General features: G+C 37.7%; 1 protein-coding gene and 1 long non-coding RNA gene across 2 annotated transcripts in view; one reads left to right on the top strand and one right to left on the bottom strand.

Moving 5' to 3' along the window:
* Positions 1-25,625, top strand: part of Su(var)3-3 (lysine-specific histone demethylase Su(var)3-3) — a 120,647-nt gene that overhangs the window by 45,553 nt on the left and 49,469 nt on the right. The window lies entirely within an intron of this gene.
* LOC148172668 (uncharacterized) lies at positions 17,193-18,080 on the bottom strand. The gene is made up of 3 exons (XR_015770228.1): positions 18,007-18,080; positions 17,329-17,491; positions 17,193-17,275 (listed from the first exon to the last, which is right to left on the bottom strand). It is a non-coding gene; the product is annotated as an uncharacterized LOC148172668 (long non-coding RNA).

The raw sequence follows: 25,625 nt of genomic DNA, 5'->3' as shown, positions 1-25,625 counted from the left end.
AGCAGGGTTCTAGGAATCTCTGTAATATCTTTCAACGATTTTTAAGTATTATTTCATTCTCTACATCATAGTGCTAAAAGCTCTTAAATATCCTCGATTTGTTTGCAGCTTTTGCCGCTGATAAATGAACTTAGTGCCCTTGTTAGACGAACCAAAAGTGAACACGACAGCCGCAAATGCAGTCGAGCCAGTGCAACGCAATAAAACACGACTCGTAGTGAGGCGCGTTATTGCCCAATTAATAACGAGCTTCAGGAATCCAGCAACACGAAAAAGCCATCTTTAAACGAATATTAAAACATCCCCGTCTTAAATAAAGTAAATGAATAGGTGCTAGTTAAGATAGCCGTAATGGGTGATAATATTTCAATACGCACCGCTCCCGACCACCACCCGTTGCCTATAATGGCCTGCCACCGGGAGATTTTCTAATTTTCATCGATAGCCATTTGCGGAACGCAATTGATTAGACAGAAAAGAACTCTTTCTTCTAGAACAGAACATGAAGGATAGAGGTTATATTCTGTATCAGTTGTTCTGATAAAGTGGATGAAATGAACGTAATAACTTCTGATGAACAGTGTGTTGATGGAAATGATTCACGTCTTCGAGATATTGTGGAGGATGAGATACTAAATGGTTCGTTTTTGTATCACGAATTCTTTGATGGCTATTTTGTTGAGCACATGGTGGTGAAAGCAATCGGCTGCTGGGAAAATAAACGAACGGAAATCATAAGTGAACTTGTCGTGTCGTAACATTGCCTTCAAAATCAGTTTTCATGAGTGTTATGTGTGTAATTGTAATATTTTTCCAAATAATATTGAATTTTTATTCTACTCAGAAGGAACAGTAACATTAATCGAATAACAGAAATGGTCAAACGACGCCGACAACCTTTAAGGAATTGACAATGAAAGCATAAGATATTAGCTCTTGTGTTTAATTGCCCTCGATAAAAGTTCCTCGTTTAATTATTTCACCATCGTGGAAATTCCTTGCACTTGCAAGCCAATTTATTCTTGTTGCTCTTAAAGCAACTTTTTCTCAAGGTATTTAACACTTACATATAACCACGTACCGGTATTAATTTTGTGAAGGAGAGCGATTTACAACGGGCCGGTCCAAAGAGAATGACTTGAAGCGGAATGTTAGTCCATAAAAAATGCAATAACTAATGTGCATAAAGAGACTGAATATCGTAATTTAATTTGCTTTTTGGTTGCAGGTAAGCAGAAAAGAGGTTTTTGTCCTACCCGAGTCAATGTAATGTTCAAGCGCGATGGGTAAGTTTTATATGGGACTTGTTTACCACTCGCTTTGCGAATGGCATTTCTGGGCATTGTGTGTTTTTTGATTTAGGTGTTTCGTACCATGGGGGAGCATTTTTCTGCTCCCACCTCGGTCCAGTAGCTCGCTTGTTTCTGCAAGGAATATCGTAATGGTTGTGGTTAAAAAAGAATCACCAAATTTTATAGACTGTCATAATGTAGTTGGTTTGAATGCGGGAAAGTCAGCATTATTAAATAACATCCCCCTGCTGTCACGATACAATGAGTCGGCATTAGCAAAGCAAAGACAGCTGTCCCTTTTGGGGGGACACGTCCTAGTCCATTTTACGGTGTAAACGTGAAGTCAAACGCCTTCTTTCACAGGCCGTTATCAACCATTATCTCACCAATTATGACCCATTTCTTGTGTACTTATTTTTTATGGACTCGCAAGGACACCCACGAACTAGGACGGTGGTAGTATTTACACGTCCTCTATTTAAATTTTAAAGTTTCTCTTGGAAATTCGTGTAAGCAAACAAGTCAGGTAGCAGCGATTGTCGTGTAATGCGTGCATAATGGGTCGGCTTGTTTGACGGAGGCCAAAACGACAAATGGTTAAAAGTGTCGACGGTTTTTTTCATTTGAGCATTACACGCGGTGTTTCATACCATCGCAATGATGAATTTGTTAATGGCAAGAATTCAGGTGACTCTGCACTTTAGTATCTAAATGTAACAAACCAACAGTGGTCATCTTTGTGTGCTCGTTTGAGTAAACATTACTAGCTCTTTGACAGGCTCCTTCTGTAAACGGATATGCCTACCTGTTCTTTGTCGTATGTACACACGAGAAGAGTAATAAATTACCAGAAGTCGTCGCTGTCGACGTTGTGCTCGGTGGTAAACTTGTGGTTTCTGATGTGACATTTAGAGGATTAACTGGTGTGTGATGAAAATTGCTCTTACTTTGGCGGATGTAAAAATAAATAGCACCACATGCTATCTTGTAACAACGATTTTTTTTTAACTTAGGGTCTTTTGAGATATTATTTATTGGTCAAGGAGGGTGGCGTTATTTGATGCACCTCGTTATAAATAAGGCGCGTCATAGCCGGAATGTTCATTTCCATTTGTGATAATAGAAACATGCTTATTAGATATTCTCGACGTGGGAGCTCAACAGGGCGTTCTTGCACTTCTTGCGTTGCCACCGGTGCGGTTCTTGATTTACTTTTTCCTGTGTTAATTTGCCATTCAATTGCGTCATTTTCCCGTTGTCCAACACACATTTCCTAATCTCCTATAATGTGACAGAGTTGATGGTTATCGTCCGAACGTTATGTATGGATATGAGGATCTTAATTAATGATATTGTGAAATCGATTGCTATTTCGATCTGTTGTAATCGGCGCTGTTTAACTTTTTATCGACGGCGCAGCTCTTCTGGAAAGTATGAGTTGATATAAGGCGGACCAATTAAAATTAATTTTACGTTTATGGACGGTGGATAATTCTAAATCACGAACTCATCAGTCGACTTTTACGTGACACTTGATATTGAGGAATTTCATTACAGATTGACGTGGTCGTGTCTCGTCGGATCGATTATAACGAAAAAGGAAAACACACGTGTTTTTCTGTTTATGTTTTTGTAATATGGAAAAAAGGACGATGTGTTGGCGGATGGTCACCTGTGGTGGAACCCCCGGTCGGTCAATAACTCACCACCGGCGCTCTACGATTATATCCAAATTATCATTCCAACAAGTGTCCGTCGAGGCATTTGCATTTTATTAAGTATCCTTGGCGGGGAGCTGCAGTTAATTAGTTGTAACACCGCGCATGGACACTCTAGATCCTCAGGTTTTGAATCTAACGCGAACAATTTATGGATGTCCGCCTCGTTCCGAAACTGCATACCTTCGGTTGTTGCCTCTCGTAAGTAGCCAAACTCAACAGTCGACCATGAGATGACCGAGAGAGAAGCTAATAGATTTATGTATTTTGCCGCATTTTTCTACAACTCTTTAATTTATTAGACACACTGTGTACTATCATGGATGAAGGTGACAAATTGGGCTTTGAAATGCTACCTAGAGTGCCATGTGTTAGCTTAATGACCTCTTAAAATGAACACGCATTATACATTCTTGGATTCGTTATTATAAACAAGCTAGTCTGAATGTTTGTAGCGGCGAAATATGAGAATGGAAGCAGTCTCAGGCGGACGGTTTTTTCTCGGTTGTAACACGAACGCTTGCGTATGTGCTTTTACGTTTTAACGTTTCTCCAGCGGAGCAAAAACTGGGAACTTTACTTCTTGTTTGTATTTCGTGGCCCTTACCAACCGATCGCAGATATTCATTGGCAAGCTCAGGAATTTCCTGCTGCAGCACCGTCGTCTGCAGTTCGAAGGAACCGCCTTCTGAAACTTTAAATTAAAATCGCTTACAAAGTTGCAAAAGGAGCTTTTCGATCGGACACTGGTTATTAGGCAGATAATGTTCTCAGGTTGGTGTCAAACATAAGTGAATACACAAGAGCTGTGGTAATTACGTGCCATTTACGCGGTAGCTTCATGAGTTTGCGTATGCAGGCGCCTGGTAGGTGGTAATGTAACCATTGCAAATGTTATGATCGAACGTCAGCGGTACAAATGGACCCGCATGCATCATTATCGACGAAACACGTTACTCATTCAAGCGAGCCGTCAAATCCGAATCGAACCATCATTCTTATCCCATAAGGGTGCGAATGTAAAAAGACGAGAGACTTCCGACAAATCGACTCCTATTAACTCGAAATTTTCCGGATGAGCCTTGTAATTGCTCGCCGTTGGAACGTTTCCTTTCGGTTTGCCGTAAATTTCATTAAAACAATTAATTTTTTGAGAAGCGCTCGCCGTGACCGGCCCAAATTTAGACAAATTATCTACCTATCCGGTGGTTGGCCCAGTCGGCAGCGAGTCCATCATCTAACCGTGACATTGAATTCATGACACTACCAATATAAACAAAGGTTTCACCTGGCGACTGCGATACGCGCAACTGAGTGTTTATCGGATGGGACTGATTGTTCTTCGTGATGAAAGGAAGACCGCTTAGGTGCTGGAGGAAACATATACAGTCAAATCTTTCCACAACGATTTTTTCGTCGGACATTTTTATTATGATTTTCGTACTTTTAGCTATAATTGTTGTGTACTTATGGAAGATCCATTGCCACTGTGGTAGACCACCTATGTGCGTTCCCACTGTATTATACGTGAAGTCGGCAAAAAGTCGTATCAAGCCGGCCTTGTCTTTAAGACTTTTATTTTTTCTTAGTCGTGTATTCTCTTGCTCCACCTATGTGGCATGACAATTTTATTACTAATTAGTCTCGGCTGGCACTAAAACTGTCTGCTGATTAATATATTATGCGTACACCGTAGTTAATTATTGTTTAAATTGTATCAGAATCGTTAACAGCTGCTATTTATTATTTTTTATTTGAATTGGGTAGTAGACTATTATTTACGCATTTCTTCACGGCAGTTTTTCCGAAATACCAAATATTTTACGATAGGCCATCACCTTATCAGACTTATCATACAGAATGATACCTATTATTGAAGGTTGTTATGTTAAACATGCCGATAAAACGATACGGAAAAGCTGGTGAAAACTATTAATAATAACGGAATTCTGAATTATAATTTTAAATCAGCATTTCTTGTGGTCGTTAATCTTCTTATTATAGTGATTGAAGTTTGCGATGGAAATAAATATTCTAATTAAGTGTGATTATACGAGTGGGAAAGTGAATAGTGTTTACATATTTTTCGAATTATGCGTGAAGTGTTAATAAGATTTTACTTTTTCAATTATTTGAAATGCTAGTCATTAATTAAGCTCTGTTATACAGGCTGCATTTAATTTAACTGGTGGTAGATCCCAATAAAAAGAAAGCATTTGTTTTCTCTCTGTAATGGGTGGGTCACTGATTTCCTAAGAAAAATTTTAAGTGGCCAAAAATGACTTGTCGGTAAATAATGTAATGTAAACCGCAAAAAAAATTGATTTTATATCGACATCTACCCCGCAGTTAAATTTCTGTAACACCCTGTAGATCTTTTCAATTGGTTCGGTTGAAAATAGTCACCTGTTGCACCTGTTGTTTTTTTCAATGAATTTATTTAATTCTTGTGGCATCTGAACCCACATACCGCGAGTTGCATTCACAAAAGATGTTCCTGTCCTAATGCACGTGTGCAAAATAAGTCGAGTCTGATAACCCTGAGAGTCTCTGAAAGCATTTTGATTTATTTAGTCATGTCGAGATCTCAAATTATCGAAAATGAGCAACGTTTTAAACATGTGGTAAATTTTTTCAAAGTTTTCTCAGCACTGAATGCGTCATTATCGCGTCGGTTACCTATTTTGTTATATTTGAAGACTCGGTTCTCCTTTATTTGTGCCTATAAAAGTGACCGATGAGCCGAATTCGACGGCGGCGGCATCTTAATTGGGCCTATTCAAAATTAATCATCGAGCCTCCAAAACGGCCCGACATCAAACAGAAACGTCTTCGAATGCGATTTTTAATCAACTCGTTATGTGTAGAGTCGAGCGGAGGTGAATATCGGGGGCATTTTTCATAATTGCCGGTCGTTATCTTTTAATCCTAGTATCCATAACCGCCCAGACATATCCTGCCCCATCTCGGTCGCGCATTCGAGTAGCATTTTACATACATTAGTAGTCGTAAATACGGTGACGCGCATTCCCCTCGTCCGAATAAAGTCCGATTTTAAGTTTTCTGTTCACATTTTATTTCTTCAATTATCATAAACATGTCGATTTTCATGATTCTCGGTATAAAATTCAATTTGTTGAAGACGGCATTGCAATTTTCCCTATACAGGCAGGTCTTCTGTCTCTTTTCGTGACGACCGTCTGAAATTTCAGGTGGTCTTGCTTCACGAAGAACAGCATGTGAGACAGGCTTATGGTGTGATAATGTATCTATTTTAAATTCGTAATTATGTGCACCACTGAAGTACGTGGCCATTTATCGAATTACCCAGAGTAACAATAATGACGTGGCAAGGCTGGGACGAAGTCCCTCTTTATTGTTCCTGTACAACGGCGGAATTATAATCACCTGACGCACCTTCCTCCACTAAGTACTATCATTCTTCTGTGCTAACTGAGTAATTCTTATACCGTCAACCGGCTCAAGCCGAGGCAATTTTATTGTTGAACGAAACGCTTCTTGTTGAGGAGACACCGATTAAAGCTTTTTTCTCTGTTTGTTTAGCACCGTTTCCATATAATTTATTCGGCAGTGTAATATATTATCATGTTGTTTGGAAATTTTCCATACTCCAAGGTGTTTATCTATTAATTTTAAAGCGTCGCATAATAATGTTTATCAGTTTTAATAATCTTACCCTCATTCATCATTTATATGAGCGAAAACATACAGTGGCAGTAAACAATTTGGATGTTTAACAATTTTTTTATACTTCTTGTTCTGTAATCATTTGCCATTTCTTGAATTTATGGTTCATTGATAAATATTAAAATCTGACTTTTAGCAAGATGTATAGTATTTTTTAGGTAGGTATATCCAACAAACGAAGAGTTAATTTTCCGAAAGCGACTATAAATTTTAAAGCCTTCTAACGCCCCGATCTTTTAGTCGTCCTTATCATTATGAAACTTTTCTTCTTTGACTTTTCAGCTGTATACATAATATATGTATAATTGTGCTTTGTTGAACATTTTTGAATTTACAGATTACAGATTAATTTTATCTTTCCTATTAACTTTTCTTTATTTTATTTTATTAAATTTTAATTCCTCCTTCATTTATTGGTGTTATGTATTATCCAGTAACTCTAAAAAACTTTGCATTTGACAATTTACGATTAATTTTAAATTACGATCGTATAAATCAGTTTGGTAGACTACTAGATGATATTTTTCATTCAAGTGCGGCATGTAATAAAAGTTTAATCATTTTTGAGCATCCTCGTCTTCGTTTATGCTTGGAGGGAAGGTACGACCTCGAATACTTGAAGTAAATAATTTATGTTCTTGGGGGTGATGGGAAATAAAAGACGTCAAAAAATGACAAACTTAATTAATACATCATGGTCATAAATAATGTGTTAATATACTTTGAACAGCCATAATCCTCTCATACAATTTTATATCACTATAAATTTAGAAAATGTTGACAGTACAATTACACAAGCTCGGCTTTGTATCAAAACCTGTAGTTCTCCAATAACACCTACAAAACTCAATAAAACGGATTTGTTTGAAAAATAAATGATTGAAGTTTCTGGAGGCTTGTATAACTTCATATGTCCATATATTTGAGAGAACAACGTGCGGGTGCCCTTTTTTAGTTTATTTCTCAGTGTTAGACGATGAGTACAAATTTGGTTCGTCGTATCTTTTGCATAATGGCCTTAGACTTTAAAATATTCGCATTTTGATTCGCGGCACCGGCTTTTGACCGCGAGGAAATGTCCATTCATCACAATCTCGATAGTTGTTAGTGACCCTGTCGATGACGACAATAGCAGGCGCGGTTCGACACATCGCTGTCGACCCCCTAAGACAATGGTCGTTTGGTAAGTCATCGCTCAATTCGATCAACCTATGAAGTTATAAAAGATCGAGCGAGTGGGCACGAGTTCGATTGGTAAAATTTTATCAGTGTAAATCTACCTGTTTGTCCATAAAAGTTCACAACCTCCTATAATTATTACGCCGACCATCGGGCCATGTATCGAACTAAGGGCCAGGTATTTTGGGGGGACGAGAGATTGGAGCTAATGTTAGGGCACCACGATGGCTATAAATCACCCCTTGCACGTAAGAATGCAAGACTTCCTCACAGATAGCAAACTTTGAAATATGAGCCAGAAAGTCGGGCTGTAATTTTCTGACTAATAATTATATAAGTCCTCCAAATATATGACCGTAATTAAAAATTATAATGGCATTATCTTGATTGCACGTGTGGCAAGTTATTAATTATTTGCAATAACAAATATTTCATTTAAACTACTTTGCGCCCCTTTCGCAATCTCCGACGTAAATTAAAATATTTGTAGTAGCAACGTAATACGTCAACTCACTTTATATTAATTGCACGTACTTAATTAAAGCATTTATATCTTACTTAGCATGTTTTTAGTTAAGAAAGAGCTCCATCACATTTGTCCTATTCACGGTAAACGTGGCTTTGGTGTTTTTTTTTCCGTAGCAGTTTGTCTTCGTCACTTTTCCTGCGTTTATTGGTAAATTTGCCGATGACGTGGTCAATTGGCCGTCTTGGCACAAGACGAAAAACAAACACCCAAGACTGACTTGTCGGCCGCGATAATAACTCGCGGCCAGCCACCATAAATCTGCGCTTTAACTACGACGGTGACCCGCACTGGCAAAAAAACAACAGCTCGACCGCTAGAGCCCAAATTATAGGCTGTCAAATGTATCCGGCCGAGAATTTCATCCTCGATATCTGCTTTGTAAAGCATAGATTAAACATGTTTGTAAAAGATTCAATAAGAAGGGACAATTTTATACGGCTACAAATTACATGTTGTATGACGGTGACTCCAATGCTCGCTTAGGCAAGACGTTTTTACTTTTCCACACGTTGTTATTTAACTTGTTTACGTCACGTGGCTTTGAAGAGATGGTTTCAAGCTATCAGAAGTACATAGCTTTCTGGCGGGGTTATTATCGTGACTTTTGCCTTTCGGTTCTTTTATTTCGGAGTGGGTTTTCCGTTTTCAGGTACCTACACCTACGCAGATATTAAAATCAGCTTTTAAAATTAAATTAAAGTTGCATTTTTAAGCACCACCTTAAGTTTAAGTTTTGCAGACTTTGGTCTTGCTTAAAAATTTGATGAACTCTATGGAATTGCGACTGATTCTCAGATTTATTTGCCTATCTGTAAATTGAGAACTAGAGGAATAAAAAACCTTAAGAACTTTTTGTCTTGCCATAAATTGTGTTTAGGAGCTGACATTTTGTGATTTGAACAGGACTGAGTCTGCATAAAGTTCTCGTAAACCAGAATTATGCTTAAACTTCATTATTTTACTAACTGCTTTTATTTTACAATTTTTGCAAGTCGTGGAGCTCATTATTGAAAGGTGTTCTTTGCCTTACTTCCAACAGCACAAAAACTTTCCACCTGTTCCTTTGCAAACTATGCAATTAACGAACTGTTAATACTTCAGAATTTTGGCGTTCCGTTCTCATAATTTTATTAAACCCGGCGATTTTTTAAATATGGTCGAATCCAAGAATGAGGTTTGTAGTTTGAGTTCTAACGGTCTTTTTTAACTTTTGTGCAAACTGTACTCGATTTTAGCGTGAAACGAGTGTTCACGCTTGGTTATTATTCTAAACAGATGATTTTGATAAGATCTTGCAATATTCCGTATTTTTAAGGATAAGTTGGAATTTAGCGTGTAGCTTGTGTAAGCTGTTCGTGATGGATATAGTTAAACTGCTGAAATTAGTGATTCAACAGGTGTCAAATAGTAGAATGCAAGACAATGGCATGAAGTGTGTTTGTATCTTCTAGCCATAGACATAGAAAATTGCTCACTTGAGTGTTGGCAAAGAGTTTGAAATATGTCTGTAGGGTAAAAACAGTTCAAGAAGTATTGAATAAGGCGTTTTGCGGTGGCAATAATTCGTTCGATGGCAGGCAGCAGTTTGGTCGGTATAGGTCTGGAGTTGGCGGGCCAGCTGGTTAGCTATACTCGAAGAGCGCGTCACGTAATAAATAACGTGATAATGGCCAGGTAGGCAAATACTAATTCCATAGCCATTGTGTTAACGGACTCCCGATTATTTATACGTATTTATTTACATTGTCACCAAACTCGAATCTCATACGCGGTTTATTTATTGGCACCGGAGGCCAACGCGCGCGAGACCATGAATATGCGTTTATTATGTACGGTTTTTATTTATTTAAATTCGGTGGGAGGGAACTTTCGATAATTTATGTGAGTCCACCAAATTATTCCCGGAATCGTAATTTATCGCCATGTTGGGGTACTCATATTATTAAAGCTTTTCTTTATGATGGCGGTCTTTTCCGAACCGCCACGTTGGACAAACAATGAATTGTTTAGTCATAATTCGAATACTTTCTTCGCAAATATGTTTCCACGATTAGCGCGCTTTTTATTTGATCAAGATTTATGCTAATTAGCTTAATTGGGCATATAAATTTACCGCCAACATAAAGCCAATGTAAACTCGGGAAAACACTTCGGCTCATTGTCGCACCTGACAGAGCATTCTTCGAACAAAGGACTGTTTAAAATTCCCCTTTGTTCGGTAGATAATTTATTTAAACTCGAAATCATTTCAAAAGCATGAGTTGTAAGTACTCCAACAAGCTAGGAAAAACACTGAGATAAACACAACCACAGAACAAACAATCACCTGCCATTGGGAGATGTAAGTACTATTTTCCATGCATGGTGCGTGATTAAGAAAATTTATGTGAGCAAGCTCAGAAAGTGACGTTTTTTAAAAATACCGCTTGAATGACCAATTATTTGTAAGTAGTGATTGGCAATTAATTACAATTCTTTCAAGATTACGGAGTCGGTTCCAGAATGAGTCAGTAACACGTGTGAACCTGGAAAACTCAATTCTCCATCAATCAGATTTTTCTTGAACAAACCTTTCAATCACTCTGATCAGAAATAGTCGATAATTTCACTCTAGCATCTGCAGCAACAACTCGCAGGAAATCACCGCCGTTTTGCGGTCGTCATTTTTAATCAATAGAATAACCACTTTTTGTCCATTATTGTTGTAAAAGCCATTCCAGATGTGATATTGGTTATCTGCTAGTTGGTCGGTTAAGATTTTTTTAGTGGAATATCTTTATCTCTAAGAAGATATTTTATTGTAGACTCAGGAATTTTATCTTGCGACACTTATTTCTACATACGTACAGGTGAATATCGAAGATTTGTTTCATTTCTTCGGATATCAATTAATCTTCGTTCGATTTAGCCTTTATAACATTCTAGTTGAACTTTATTTAATATTCGTTCAAGTAAATATTTAAACTTAACATAGGTCATTTGATTCTGCAGTAACCTAGTTCCTCCTGGAATCATATCAATAGATCTGATTTTACATATCGGTATTTTGGTCTCAGCCAGCATCTATGTTTCCTATTAACACCCATGTGGACATGGTCGCGGTCCCTCGCTGTTTTAGGCGGAAGAATTGTCTTGTTATCGACGTGGGTAGTGTTTCTAAATTGTATGCAAGAACCACGACAGGTACATACGTATTGTGTAGTGGTACTTGAAAGTTCTCTCGTGTATGATGTTCACGGTGGTCCAAATCGATTGGGCCAAAAGGAGGAGGTACTACGGTTGGGCCCGTTGTAATCGATTGATTCGGCGAATTTTCAATTTAACATGTTGCTAACGCCATTTCTCTCAGTCGCATGTTTGTACGTTACGCATAAATCCGGTCTGTCAGCGCTCGGCTCCGGATTGAGTTGGTATTATTAGTTCGGCGCGCGAAATCGTGTTTAAAAGTCCGGTTTCGGATTGAAAAATGATTATCGAATCTTAAGATGACATGATGAAATTCTGAGGGCATGAAAATTTCAACTTACTGGTGGGTCATTGGAAGGTCAAGAATGCCACCGCCGACGCTAGCGGTGTTTTGTTATTTACACTTAATAAATTGTAGCAGGATTTGAAAGATTCTAGGACCACGTGTGAGAAATTTTTAATGTCGCCCTTGTGCTATTATTACCGTTTTAATATCAAGCACATGTTTCAAACACAATTGGTGTATTAAGTTACGGCTGTATATGGTGTAAATAACAAGCATAAAATAATGTAAATCGACACTTCCTTGTTATTAATTCTCGTGACACAAAGTTCTCCCGTGCAACAATAAAATTATTGAACTTTTTGATCTTGAGAATAGTTCCCAGTCTCCATTGTATCCAGGGCAATTTTTCATATTAAATTATTAGCCGATTTCGGCCATTATCTGGGTCTAACAACAATGCTCAAATTATTCCGTTTTTTCTAGTGACATGAACATTGGCGGTGGACGTTTTTACAAACATTGTTCGGCGTCGCTTTGCTGTTCCGACCTCTCCTTGAAATTTCCCGTTCTCTGCTAAACGAGCACATGTGTATGCAAGAACTCTTGGTTTTAAATCACACTGTTCAACAACAATAACATTAACGCCGTACCTACTTGATTACAAAGTTGCATGAAAACTACAAAAGAGCGAAACGAGTAATTCTGGAAAAAATCTGCAGACAAAGAGAAAAATTTTACATTGAGATTTTTTATTTCTTGGAAGTGAAAAAGAAAATACCTTTGTAGCAGTGATTAAACTCTCTTAAAATAATGTTTGTTACTTCCAGTTTTCAGAAATATGAATTCAATCTTTTTTCAAAGTTTGCGCAGAGCAATTCATTATCAAATTATTTGGATTCTGAGAAAAACCTCAATACCGTGGGTAATTACTTGAGGATTTTTAGATTCCAACAAAGAAAAGTTATCTTTTTTGAGCTGGTGTTTTCAGGCGTAATGAGCACCAAAATGAGCAATTTCTCGGAATAAATTTTCTCTTAAAGATTTTGATTAATGATGATGATAAAAATAACGGTTTCCCATGAATGGGAGGAGTGTTCTGATATTTTTGCCTGTTAAAGTATATTACCAGTACGGTAACAAAAAAGCCACAACTTCTTGTTAAAATCGGAGGTTTTTTCTTTTGGTATCGACGAGTCGTTCTGGGCGTCATCTTCGATGCTTACGTTCGATTCCGTCACGAAATTCCGATGGGGTTTTGCCGTTTTCGTCGATGTCTTTTTTCCGCCAGAAAGAAGAACCTTGTCGTCGTTCATGCGTAAAGACTCGAGCAGACTTGCTAACGGGACGCGGTCCAAGATAATGTATACTTATTTTTAATGAGGTTTTTAACACATGAGTTAAATGGATGTGCGCTCACACATATTTGAAGCTCGTACTGATATCTAATCAATGAATCGATGATGAATCCCAAGCGCGGTCCAGCATTATCAGCGATCAGCTCACTTCGAGGACCGGTCCGGTCACTTCGCCTTTACCTCCTCCTCCGTCTCTGCGCGCTCTCTGCAAGCCCGTCGAACCCGCAACAGGTACAGTCGGCCCTAAATTCCGTGCAACGCTCGTTTATCGCACCGAATGTTACTTTTTATAAGGATTTTGTTCAATATCAGAGGTGACACGGAGCTTTCCGGGAACCGGAAAGTTTTCCTGCGACAACGCGAAAGTTGAAGAACCGACATAAAAAGCTGCAGGAGTGGTACTTGTGAAAGAATGTGCAGGGGGAAAAACGGTCATGCATTTTTTCTTTCGGCGCATTCGTGATTGATTCCACGTGGTCTAGAAGTTTTTTTCACGCATTTGCTAGGGAACTTGCTTCGGTATCTTATCCTGGAAGAAACGGATTGGTTGTGACAAGCATTTACTTTAAAGACCATGACGAATACAGCTGAATAAATCTTTTGGTACTCCTGTTAAGTCAAAAACTTCTCTTTAGACGCAATTTTAAGACCATTGAGTGAGTTTTATTTCTTTTAAATTTGTCGATTTTGGATTAATTACCATTTTTGTTGCTTTTATGAGTTGTTAACGAGGTCATAAAACCAATTGTTTAGAATGAAAGTACATATTCTTCTCTTCTCGTGTATTGTTCCCAATGTAGGAAGTAAAGTATAATGGGTATACCCAACATTTTAGAATTAAAACAGTTTGAACCATTGTCGGTAGTCTGTGCCTGCAGAGCTTTGCCATAATTTTACACACTTAGATACAGCAGCAGGTGCAAAGATCAACATAAAAGAGGCGACTCGGTAACTCCGTAACAGTAACATATTCTTTTGTAGCCATGAACTTTTTGCACTTCGTTACCTAAATGCTTGTTTTATTTATTTTTAAACGGCGTACTTTTCATGCTTGGTTTTATGACGATAAATCATGTTCCGTGTTCTATATTTAGGAGTAATTACCCCAAGAGTGTGCAGGTAAGAGAAAACTCGTCACGATTTTAGGTGCGCTCCGGAGTGTTTTATAATTTCTTAGATTATCTCTATATTTGTTCATTTCAAATGTGAACCAGTCGGGAGCATCAGTGTGGACGCAAAAAGGTACATTTGGATGTCCCGTGCGTTTGATTCGGTGTTCCTTAAATGTGTGTCGTCCTCTCAATAAAAATTATATTCAACCTTCTCCTATCAGAACTTAAATAAACGAAACACGCCTCTTATCTCAAACGTTCGAGCGCCGAGTCGCGTTCACTTAGCAAAGATATAAATTGTGGCTCACGTATGCGGCATCGGTCTCGGAGGATCATCACCGGAATTCGGAACATCACCGCAATCGGTAGCTTGAGATAAGTGGCATCTCGTGTTCCCCCCTTGAACACGTACGTTCATTACTGAACCGCGACGGACCGTATTGGGGGAAAAATTATACGGTTGCTGTCTCAAGGTTGGTATCGTTTTTTACGCGTTACTGGAAATGCCAAAGGTGGGAAATGTCAAAAACTCGAAGCAGAAGCATGCGAGATACCCACAAATTTTTTATTAATTAGATTTTTGCCATAGAAAACCTGTAAATTTTGCATTTTAATGGGTCCGGTGTGTTCTCTGACAGACTGCTTCTAGCATCTCATTTGCACACAATCCGCGTTCGAGATTTGTGGAACTATTTATATAAATTACAGAAAATGTCCCCGCATTTCGGAATGCTATCCGGACGACGCACACGGAAAATTAAATTTTATCGTTCTCCTCCATAATTAATAAGCGTTTCGCTGTGCAGAAGCAATTAAGAGGCTTTTTACGTCTGTGCATTCGCCTGCTCTAATGGCTCTATAATTTTTATTGATTCATAAAATGGGAGCAACAAAACCTTCGATTCAGACCTGTCTGTTTGAATTTAGGCGGTGGCCAATAGATCACGCGTTAAATCTATAAAATCCAAGAACTTGTGACAGACTATGCATACTTCCGCTGTAAGTTATAAATCCGTCTGACATTTAGATTTATTTAATGTATACTTATTTATCATGTAACCAGGATTTAAGATATGCAGATAGCTACAATTAATAAAATATAATGTTTTATCTAACTTATTACCTTGGCCAAGTGTAAATTACTCCGCGTTATCGTTAATTACTCATTAAGATTTCAAAACTTCGTGAGGTACAACCTGTCCCACTGTCACGAGAGTCCACTCCATTTCTGCTTCGTTCGATCATTGAAGATTTATCGACACCCATTTCACTGCTGGGCTTAGATATCGTGACTATTTCCAATATTTTGAGACTTTCGTACCATATTTTAACGACCACTCCTGCAATATTTCATATCAAAATGAACGCTGTTCGTTGGCCAGTAATTACCAGTGCAATCTATCATGAATATAATTAAGTTGACACCTTTTTTATTAGAATTAATAATAATTATCATTTGATTATCACGTGGATCACTTAACTTTATAAAAATAGATTGCAGACAAACGGTTGTTGCGCCTTGAAAGAACTGCCCAGCGTTACTAGAGCGTAGGTATGCAATATATTTCAGTCACTACAAGAAATATGTGTTTGCTTATAGATATGCATAAATAAAATTAGAATTTCAAACTGTTTGTTTTAACGAGATTTCGACCGACTTTGTTGTGAAAGACGAAACGTGGCGTGAAGCTAGTTGAGTTCTGACCAACAATCAGTGGATGCTCCATCAAAAAAAGATGTTATCTTTTTTATTTACCGTGTAAATGTTGTAATTGGAGCATCATTTGTTTTGTAATTGCTGGGATACAACTATTACAGTGATTTGCGTGAGCGCAGAACCTGATGTTGTTCTTTTTGTGGTTACTGCGTATACTTGTTTGCGTCCATAATAAAAATCATGAGGGCTGATTAACTCCTTCGCTACCATTTTAACCAGATCGTCATAAAATGCGCAATTACAAAACCAAGACTGGTGGTTTTAGCAAGGAAAGGGACCGAATTTCCGTCTGAAAATGCTCGAAAAACGGTACCATGATGTAACATTGTTGATTCTCCACGAAAATCGTGTTCTTCGACGACTATTGAAGCTTAATAATGGCAACTCATCAATCTCGCCGTCAATACGTCCGTTTAGACACTCCTATAATTCGTGTTTATCCGTCATTTTTGTCCGTAATTTCGATGCATTGTCGTCAGAGGCGCAAAATTCTATTACCTGTTTTTTTTCTTGACTTTTGATGAATGCAGGTAACCGCAGGGCTATTATTTGGTGTGTTTATATTTGTTTATTTGCATGTTACCGTGAATATCTGTCACTTTGTGGTTTACCTGCTCTGAAATTAATAAATCGTCAAGCTGTCTTCCTCCTTTACTGGTGATTTTCGAAACTAGTTTAGATAGAACTGACAGATTACCTGATGGCTGCCGATTATAATTCACCTAACTAATAGATTGTCGACGTATTGTAACTGTAGTTATATCCACAACGTGTTCTATCATATTAGCACATTAAAATTCTCACCGGTGGTTATGAAAAATTACAACACATTAGCAGATAAGAGAAATAAGTGTGTTCTTCCATCATCTTAATTACGCACTATGAAATGAATACAACATTGTTAACACATTTTTAAAACGGTTTCTATTGCAATTCCAGTTAGGAGTTTGCATTCACATGATTTTTTCTTCAGCTGATGAGATCGCTTTTGTTTGTCTGTGCATTGACTAGATTCTTGTCGACCAGAAGAGTAAAGGAAGAGAGGACGTGAAGGTGTAAGAGTTGGGACTGATCATGTATCGTCAATCGGTCAAGACAGCTAGTTTACTGCGTTTGTTTCCAGCCAGTTGTTTACTCTCTGTGTGGGAGACTTGTAAATGTGCACGAACATTCTTTGCCGGGACGTGCAGACTCTGAAAACAATTATAGCGATAATTTTAAAGATAATTCCTCAGTATCTTCCTACCTTTTTGAACTAGGGAAGACAACCGACAAGACATTAGTTCTGTCTTTTATTATTCCAGCGCTAGATGCTAGATAATGGTGATAAAGTTTCGGTGGATGGAGTTCCTTCGAAGAAGTAGGGTCTTGTGTAGGAAGTGGTTTGAATTTAGGGGTTTCGAGGAAGCCTACACAGAAGCAAAATTGTTGTTATTCTCGTGAGTTTCTGTTTGCATGGTCCGCTTAAATACCAAAATATCAAACAAGAATTTATTGAACGTCAGTGAACTGATGGTTTGTATCTCGACGGGCAAGCAGCGCTGTATTCTTCTCATGTTTTTATAATCATATCGGCATGACAGGAGATGCCACCTTTTCGCACTATCGCTTATCTGAAATTGCCTTCTTCGAAGTCAAAATAATTTAGAATGACAGCACGAAAGAACCCGACCTCGACCTCTTCGCGAGCGTCTTATTTGCTTTTGAGACTATTGGCAGGTCTGATTTAAGATTAAACAGATTTCGATCTCGATCCAGCTATGGATTATAAATGGCATTCTGTTAAGTTTCGCAGCCGCTGGAACAGACGCATCACAACTGAATCGACCTTCGACCTGAGGAAACACTCAAACACAGTCCAAGTCCAATCCAATCTCCAACAACAAACAAGAACAATGTGCGCCAACACGCTTTAACAACTTACTATATGCATATGAGGCAGCGCGAGGATAGACAAGACAAGAAAAAATTGCGGCATGCTTGACGATTTATCACGGCACGATCGGTTATAAACTATGTGCACGATTGCGCAAAGGTCTCGACTGCGGATTTCAGAGGAAAAATTGGAGGAGGTGTTGCGCAACATTTCGATTACGGAGCTGGAGAGCATTTACATTCCACATTGGGCTCTCTTTGATGCGTCAAGAAAACGTATCAAGTCTGGAGATATCTCTTCTTTCTCCGTCTATGGACTTCTGCATCGCTGCACTTGGAGAACTTGAGGATGGTGGAGGAAGATGTTCTGTCCATCTGGCGCCATCTTCAGTATTTTGATCCAAGCATCCGAATCATTCCGACGGAATACGAGCCTATCGTGGTCACAATCGGCGATTCTGGCTCTATAGTGTTTGACTCGGCGCGAGGGCGTGCGGTGACTTCAACACCGCACGGTCTCACCTGACCCCCACCTTGTTGCCTCTCCTCCCCCTCGTTTGTCTATCGTCAGCGGCTGCATAACAAGGCGCGGATGTATGGGCGGAAGATACTGGACCATTCATTTCAGCCGAGTGCTATTATTAAAATTGTTGGTTTACGGAGCTCTGTTCTTGGTATCGCCATCAATAACAGCCTGTAGTATCGTCCGACCTTGTCAATTTTTTATGTACCATTATTTTGACTATTGGTTCGGGTCGTGCTATATAATGTGTTGACCATGACGATGGTCAAAGCTCGTGTATTTATTAAGTGGTACCATGAATGGTCGTCACGTTCTACTGGGGATAGGGTATGGTACCATTGTCCGACGGAAGCTCAAGTTTTGGAATACCATATGTGCAGTACCATTTGGGTCATTTGGTCTTGAATAAGATATCCATGAATCTGATGGTATTTTCGCGATTAAATACCACTGCCAAGGTCTGCTTCTTGTATTGTCCGAATCCGAATACTCAAACACATGTGTGTTATCTCTTGTACCCTCGAAACTTGAAAGTATTTAATTGCTTCACCTTGGAAATCTAATTGAAACTAATTAAATAAAGAAACACTCCCATGATTGTTGCAAAAATTAATCAATAGAATTCCATTTCACTGTCTCAGTTTTTTTATCACACGATCTTTTCTTTTTGATTGAAAGTTGTCTTTTTCATAAAATCTAAATTACCTTGGATTGGGGTTTTGACAAGAACACCTTTCAATGCTTGATACTGAGATGGTGGTAGGTCTTATAGTGAATGTAAAAATGAATTGCTCTTGAATTATTAATTATGTATTAAGAGGATTTGACTGTTGAGGCATTGGAAACGTGTTCAAAGGATAATCAAAGAAGTGAAATTTTGTTGTGCTTTTTGCCAACAAAGCCTCCTCGTGCGATTTGATCCCTTTTCGTCTGATCGAACCAGCGGCATTTGAAAATTCTATCGTTCGGAATTTGCTTGTCGGCAGTTTGCAGAGGGTCGAGGGGTGGCAAAAACGTTCCCGACAGGCTTTGCACGTTTATAAATCGGCGCGTCAATTCGGAATTCTAGAGCGCTAACTCACGCGGTGAGAAAGAGAAGGCGGCTCGCGGGTTTTTAGCGGTTCGACATTTTTTCGAGGTCCAATTATTTTTCGACACAAACTTCGTCTGGAAGCCGTTTGTTTTTGATCACCAAAAAACTGGCCTTCGCACTTGTTTTTGGACGAGCAATGGCCGCTCGGGATTTATGTAAGTGTTGGTCGATATGAGATCGCCGCCAGATTGGGGACTTGTATACACGAGCGTCGAATTCATTAAATATTGTGTATGTTTTATCGGCCCACGGTAATTTATAGAGAGTCGAGGTATCGTCTTGCTATCGAATTCCTTTGGTTAAGGACTGGGAGATTGTCTTTTTCTTGATGAGGAAGGATCATTCGGTTTTGCGCCAGGATCTAATCACAAAGTGTACACATGCCATTCACGACATAAATTTATGTTAATCTCAGAAACTTGAAACGAAACATCACTTTACTTGTGACTGACATTTAAATTTATAAATTACAAAACCAAATTACTTACATGACTTTGTTTACTTGTCAGACAAGTACAGAGTCTTGTGGCAAGAATTACGAGCGACTGCTTCGATTGTATTTTTATCCGAATCTGTGTACATTCTCTAAGTTCTTAAAGGGTTCTGATACTAAATAAAAAACATGGAAGAAATTCGAACAAACGAAAAACTGTTTATCGGCGCTTAACATATTCTGACATAATCTTCTAGCAGAAGACGGTCTGACGTCCTCAACTGTCTGCCATACAATTAAAACATCAAATCTCCCTAATTTAACGTCATCCGACAGTCAGACAGCTATTTCTAAATTAACATATTCATATTTATATGTGTTTCAAGTTTTGAATACCAAAGCAGTCTTCAAATTATTATTTAAGCTTGTTTATGTGTAAAACTGGCGCGGTGTCGTTGACCACACGTTTCATTTTATTTATTTCGTTTTTCCATTGGACCGAAATATCATTTACTGGATCAATTAACCAAGTGTCAATTTATTAGCGAAAAGAATTTTTATTAATTACATAAAAGTTAACTAATTAACGGAACGGCGAGCCGAATGGGATAGAAGGCAACCATAAAAATAATAAGGTTATTTATTACTACTTGAATATTTGGGTGGTTTTCATTTGCTCTTTTTCTTAATTAAGCAATGATGACATTTCGCTTCCAGCACACACTTGGACTCTAGAGTTTATTATTTCCAAGTGTTTTTACGGCTGTACTAATTTTAACGAAATTTACATAATTTTGGGATAATTTTGTGTCAATTGATTTTACTGTCGGACACGGATTCTTGCTCTGCTTACATGCCCATTTGCCAGATTTTTGAAAAACTGTGACAAATTACTGATTCTCCTCAAAGCGGCGTTAATAATTTCATTATCGTAATAATTATTGCCTGCATACTAACTAGTGGTTGTTTTACTGCGTAACCAAATCAATTCGCAACACTTTAGCGACTGGCTAATTTGTGGACATGAAATAAATTATTCCATAATTATGATATCGTACCGTGGATCTCTGATAGAATACCAGCTTGTGACCAAATGTGGATTAGACTGGTTTAAAATGGTATGGAGATGTATAAAATGTACCACGCGTGGTACATGACGTGTAGACGAGGTGGAGCGACAGCGGACAGCAAATGATAGCATCGCTCGTCATTACAATAACAAATAAGAACACAGAGTACCGTGTTCGCCAGAATGCAAAGACATAAATAGCCAACGTATTCTGCTGTAGAGATGGCTCCTTTGGGTACTCTAGATCGAAATCGATTTAATAAGAAGAAATTTTCACGGTAGTTTTGTCTAAATAAACAAACATATTAATCAAAAACCCAGCGGACGGTTGAATAGTTTATTTTAGTAATTAACCTTTCACCTGCCATCATATTATGGTAATAACAGTTTATTGATCAACAATAGCTAATAATATCCAGATTTGCAATGTAATTTGCCGGAGCAATTACGTCCTCTCTATCGGTGCTTTTCAAATTTATAGTTAGTCTAAACACTAAATTATTGGAACTTGTGGAGTATGTGGGATGTATGAAGACATTTAATATACACTTATCGATAGACTGCATTTTATGATTAAAATTAGTTTCGCATTATTGTCTATATCGGTTCAAGTAAGAGTCCATGCTTGGTTTCCCAAAGGTCAAGTGCAAACAAATCCTGGTCCATTCACTTCAGAAACTTCAATTACTTAATCTTAAAGATATTTGTATTATTCTTGCAATGAATTGAAACATTTCGCCGCTCGTACCGAGGTTACGAACACGATTTTTTCTGTCGAACAGATTCAGGGTACAATGACAATATACAGTTGGATTACTGTTTAATATGTTCGTCGTAACTCTTGTCATCGTCTGCATTTCCATAATGACATTACCATAATAATAGCGCATTGAGCAAAACATCATAAACGTGCATGTATTTAGGTGGCTATCTTCGTCTTCATGCCACCTAATTCACGCCTTCGGTACCTCTTAATAAGTCAATAGAATATCAAATGGATATTTAAGAACAATGAATTTAAATTTGCGATACCAAGTTTGGTTGGCATCTTCATTCGATTCTATTAATTTTGATACTGACATAATGACGTTATTACAAATTTTACTGGGCTCTAAAAGCTTGTGAAACAAGGAACTATGTTGTCGTGGAGGCCTGGAAGGTATCATATTATTTGGGAATCCCGTGGTACAATCAATAGTTGCAATAGTTTAAATAATGAGATGTATGAAAAAAGCTGACAGTGATTGATAGATTACGAATTTCTGCAAAACAGCGGTGTGTCGCAAATTTAGTAAAAAAGTTTGCAATTCAATTCGTTGTTCTACATATAATAATTATAAATACAATTTAAAAGTTGTCATTTTATTTGAATCACATGTTCGCCAGTCGTAAAATACTAGAAATTCCAATCATTCACGTCTCGTTGTGTGCTTTGTCCAAACAGATTGATCGTTTCGAGTCTCTTAAAACTTCAAAACGATCTATTATTAAATAAAATTGATAGTTTAAATCCAGTCATTCTGTAAACATCCTAAACAGTTTAACCAATTTTCGATAATTGCCCATTAGATTCGCTTGATATTTATTATGGTAAAGTGACGTTAGCGCCTTTTTCCCATAAATTAAGCTAGAAAAATCCTAAAAATGCCTACCTCCATTTTTAGGATCCAAAGGGAGCCGAACCGATTCTTGATTAACGAGCTCTGGAATATCGGGAATGTGGACGATTTGCCTGTTGGCCTGGATAACGCGATGTTGTTACATCATACAATCACTTTCATGGTGATTTGATAATAATAGTAATGAATATTTGAAAGGATTTTGAAGCATGGTGCCGCTCTGCCCAATCTTATCAACGGATCTTTGGCTTTCATGAAAGGGGTCCGCGGCTGTCGGTCGACAGTGACAGCAAATACCAAAAATATCTTAGCGATCAATGACAATCTTTCAGAGATCTTATCCCGTTAAAACAACCGGCCTCGGGAGCCGAAAAAACGAACTGGTCAAGACCAAAATCGACAGAGGTTATAAAACGTAATGAGAATTAGACACGTTTTAAATTATTACTGCTTTTCGAGGGTTGAAACGGAAGTCTTATTATTAAACCGAAATTAAGAAGTATAGTTTGTTCGTGTGGTATCAGGTCGATTAAATCTTAATTGCACTTTATGACCGTCTGCGGAACGGTTGGCAAGATTTTACTAAAATGCAAGTATTCCCGTGGTCTGAAATATAAAAGAAGTTGTCGTCTTTAACGACAATTTTATGCCCTATACAATAACAATTAACGTCCATAATTGTGTACTTCTGCCGTTTTTATGTCACAATAAATTAGTGGGAATGTAAAATTCCAACGTAAATGTACGTGAAAATGTCGAGGACACCACACCGGGACATTCGAAGTATTCGAATTAATTAAAAAGATGGATCTTGATGCACGATTGCAGATGCCCTCCACTTAATAAGGGAAGGGAGAAATTATACCGAATCATCAAGACAACGATAACGATCGGACTAGAACTCTTTTCCGATTTCCCATAAAATTAACATTGTCTGGTTGTGTGGTCTTTTGAAGAACATAGAGTTATGTAAATTATTCCGACCGTGGCCAATGGACTCGTTTATCAAAATTAAGACACGCTGTTGCCTTTACACACTCTTAGAATATTTCCGGAGATTCTAAGTTTGAAGAGGTGTAATAAATCTGTGGCGATTTAAAGATCAACATTTCAAAAAAATTACGAACGTTTTTAGTTTTGATTTTGTAACGTCTTTCCTTATTCGCATCTTTTTATTAAGTTGTATTTGTTTTTTGGTTTTTGTATGTTTACCTTTTTTTAAGTGTATTCCCTGGATTGCTTTTTCGATTTTTTTCAATTGTTATTTGGAAATTTGGTGTTATTTTCTGGGTTTTTTGTTTTTTTCTTCTATTTTTTATTTCAGCGGAAGAAGTCAAAGATCAGTCTACCCGTCGGACGTAAAACCAATTTCTAACTACTTTTATATGTTCATTTATAAAACAATATCAGACTTCTTCTTTTGTTCTTTTGTATATCAATCACTAAGATCTTTTTCTGTGATGTTATCTCACAATTTTCTAAAATTTCTTAGCATTTGAAGAAAAACGAGAAAACCGCGAAGAATTGATCCAGAGCATTTCGGATAGCTGGCAAATGATACCTGAACATTTCGTTCAACATGCTATTATGTCGATGCCAGGAAGACTTGAAAGTGTTATTAATTCCGGTGGTGCTGCAATAAAATATTAATTTTTGTTAACAACATTTAATTTTATTAAATATTTAAAGTTTGAACTAAAGTTTTTTCTTCTACGGAACTGAATCGCCCTGTCTCAATGACAATCGAACTGACATTTCAAAAACTTCAATTATAGGTGGTTTTACAAAGTAAAAATTTTGAACTTGTCATTTTGTCTTACTTTTCATCCGCCGCAACTGTACTTTGATATGAAATTTGCGATGCTATTGACCTTAAAACCAGTACATTATCTAAAACGCGAACAGATTATATGCGCCGGTGCACACAATGATTTTGATATAGTGTCACGAAATGTAAACATGGTGCTGCAATTTTAAGGTGTGTATGTATGTCTACATAAAGTTTTTTCATAGTCGCATGATATAATTCCACATATCACACAAACCGTGTCGACGATAATACATTCAAGTAATGCAGAACCGAAGATTATGCATTTACGTTTATTTCAAAGAAACGCGAAATTGATTCCCGGCGCTGATGGAACTATTAACTTTAATCACTTCTGGAAAATTGATGGTAGTAATATTTGTCTATGCAGGTAATATCCTATTTTAACCTTTTCTTAAAGGTTCGCAGCATATCAGAATCATGTCGCATATAATAACCGACTTTATTTATAACTAACAGGTTTGGTTCTTCGATACTCCCTCTTAGCGTTACATACATATTGTAAGTTTTATTGTATGGCAGGAATAATTGACGCGACGTTTATAGCTCCGCATTAAAATATGAAAAACGCCTGAAAAACGAGAAGCGTTACTCAACTATATAAAAACGTCAAATGGGTCCCGGACTCCAACTGGATCCAAACGTTCGCGTTCTTTTCGACATAATTAATAAATTATTCCTGATCGCACCACGACTCCGGCTAAGAAAACGAGTAAGATTAAGATTTTGTGACGCGGATAAAGGTGTGTACCATATTCGTTAAAGTTTTCGCCACACACACAGCACCTTCACGCCGATTTTATCAGACGGTAGCCGTGTCACATGATCTTCCACAGCAGTCACTTTCTAGAGAATAAAGAATGGATGCGCTATTGTCAGCAGAGGGTCTTTGACTTATGACTTCTTGACTCTCTATTATTTGTTTTGTTACACAATTATAGATAACAATATTAAACTTTTAATCATTTACATGGCAACTGTTTCTAGTAGGTTGGTACTGATTTAATGAAACGTCCTGTCCAAGAACGGCAGCATAACTTACCAAAACCACTTCTGTCTCGTTGTGGTCATAAATATTTTTCAGGCTGTGATACAGCAGTAAC

The sequence above is a fragment of the Gnatocerus cornutus genome, chromosome 6, assembly GCF_029298725.1.
Source record: "Gnatocerus cornutus isolate USDA-ARS CGAHR chromosome 6, icGnaCorn1.1, whole genome shotgun sequence".
Taxonomy (NCBI): Eukaryota; Metazoa; Arthropoda; class Insecta; order Coleoptera; family Tenebrionidae; genus Gnatocerus; species Gnatocerus cornutus.
The sequence above is the reverse complement of the archived record's forward strand: the minus strand, read 5'-3'. Positions and strand labels throughout refer to the sequence as shown.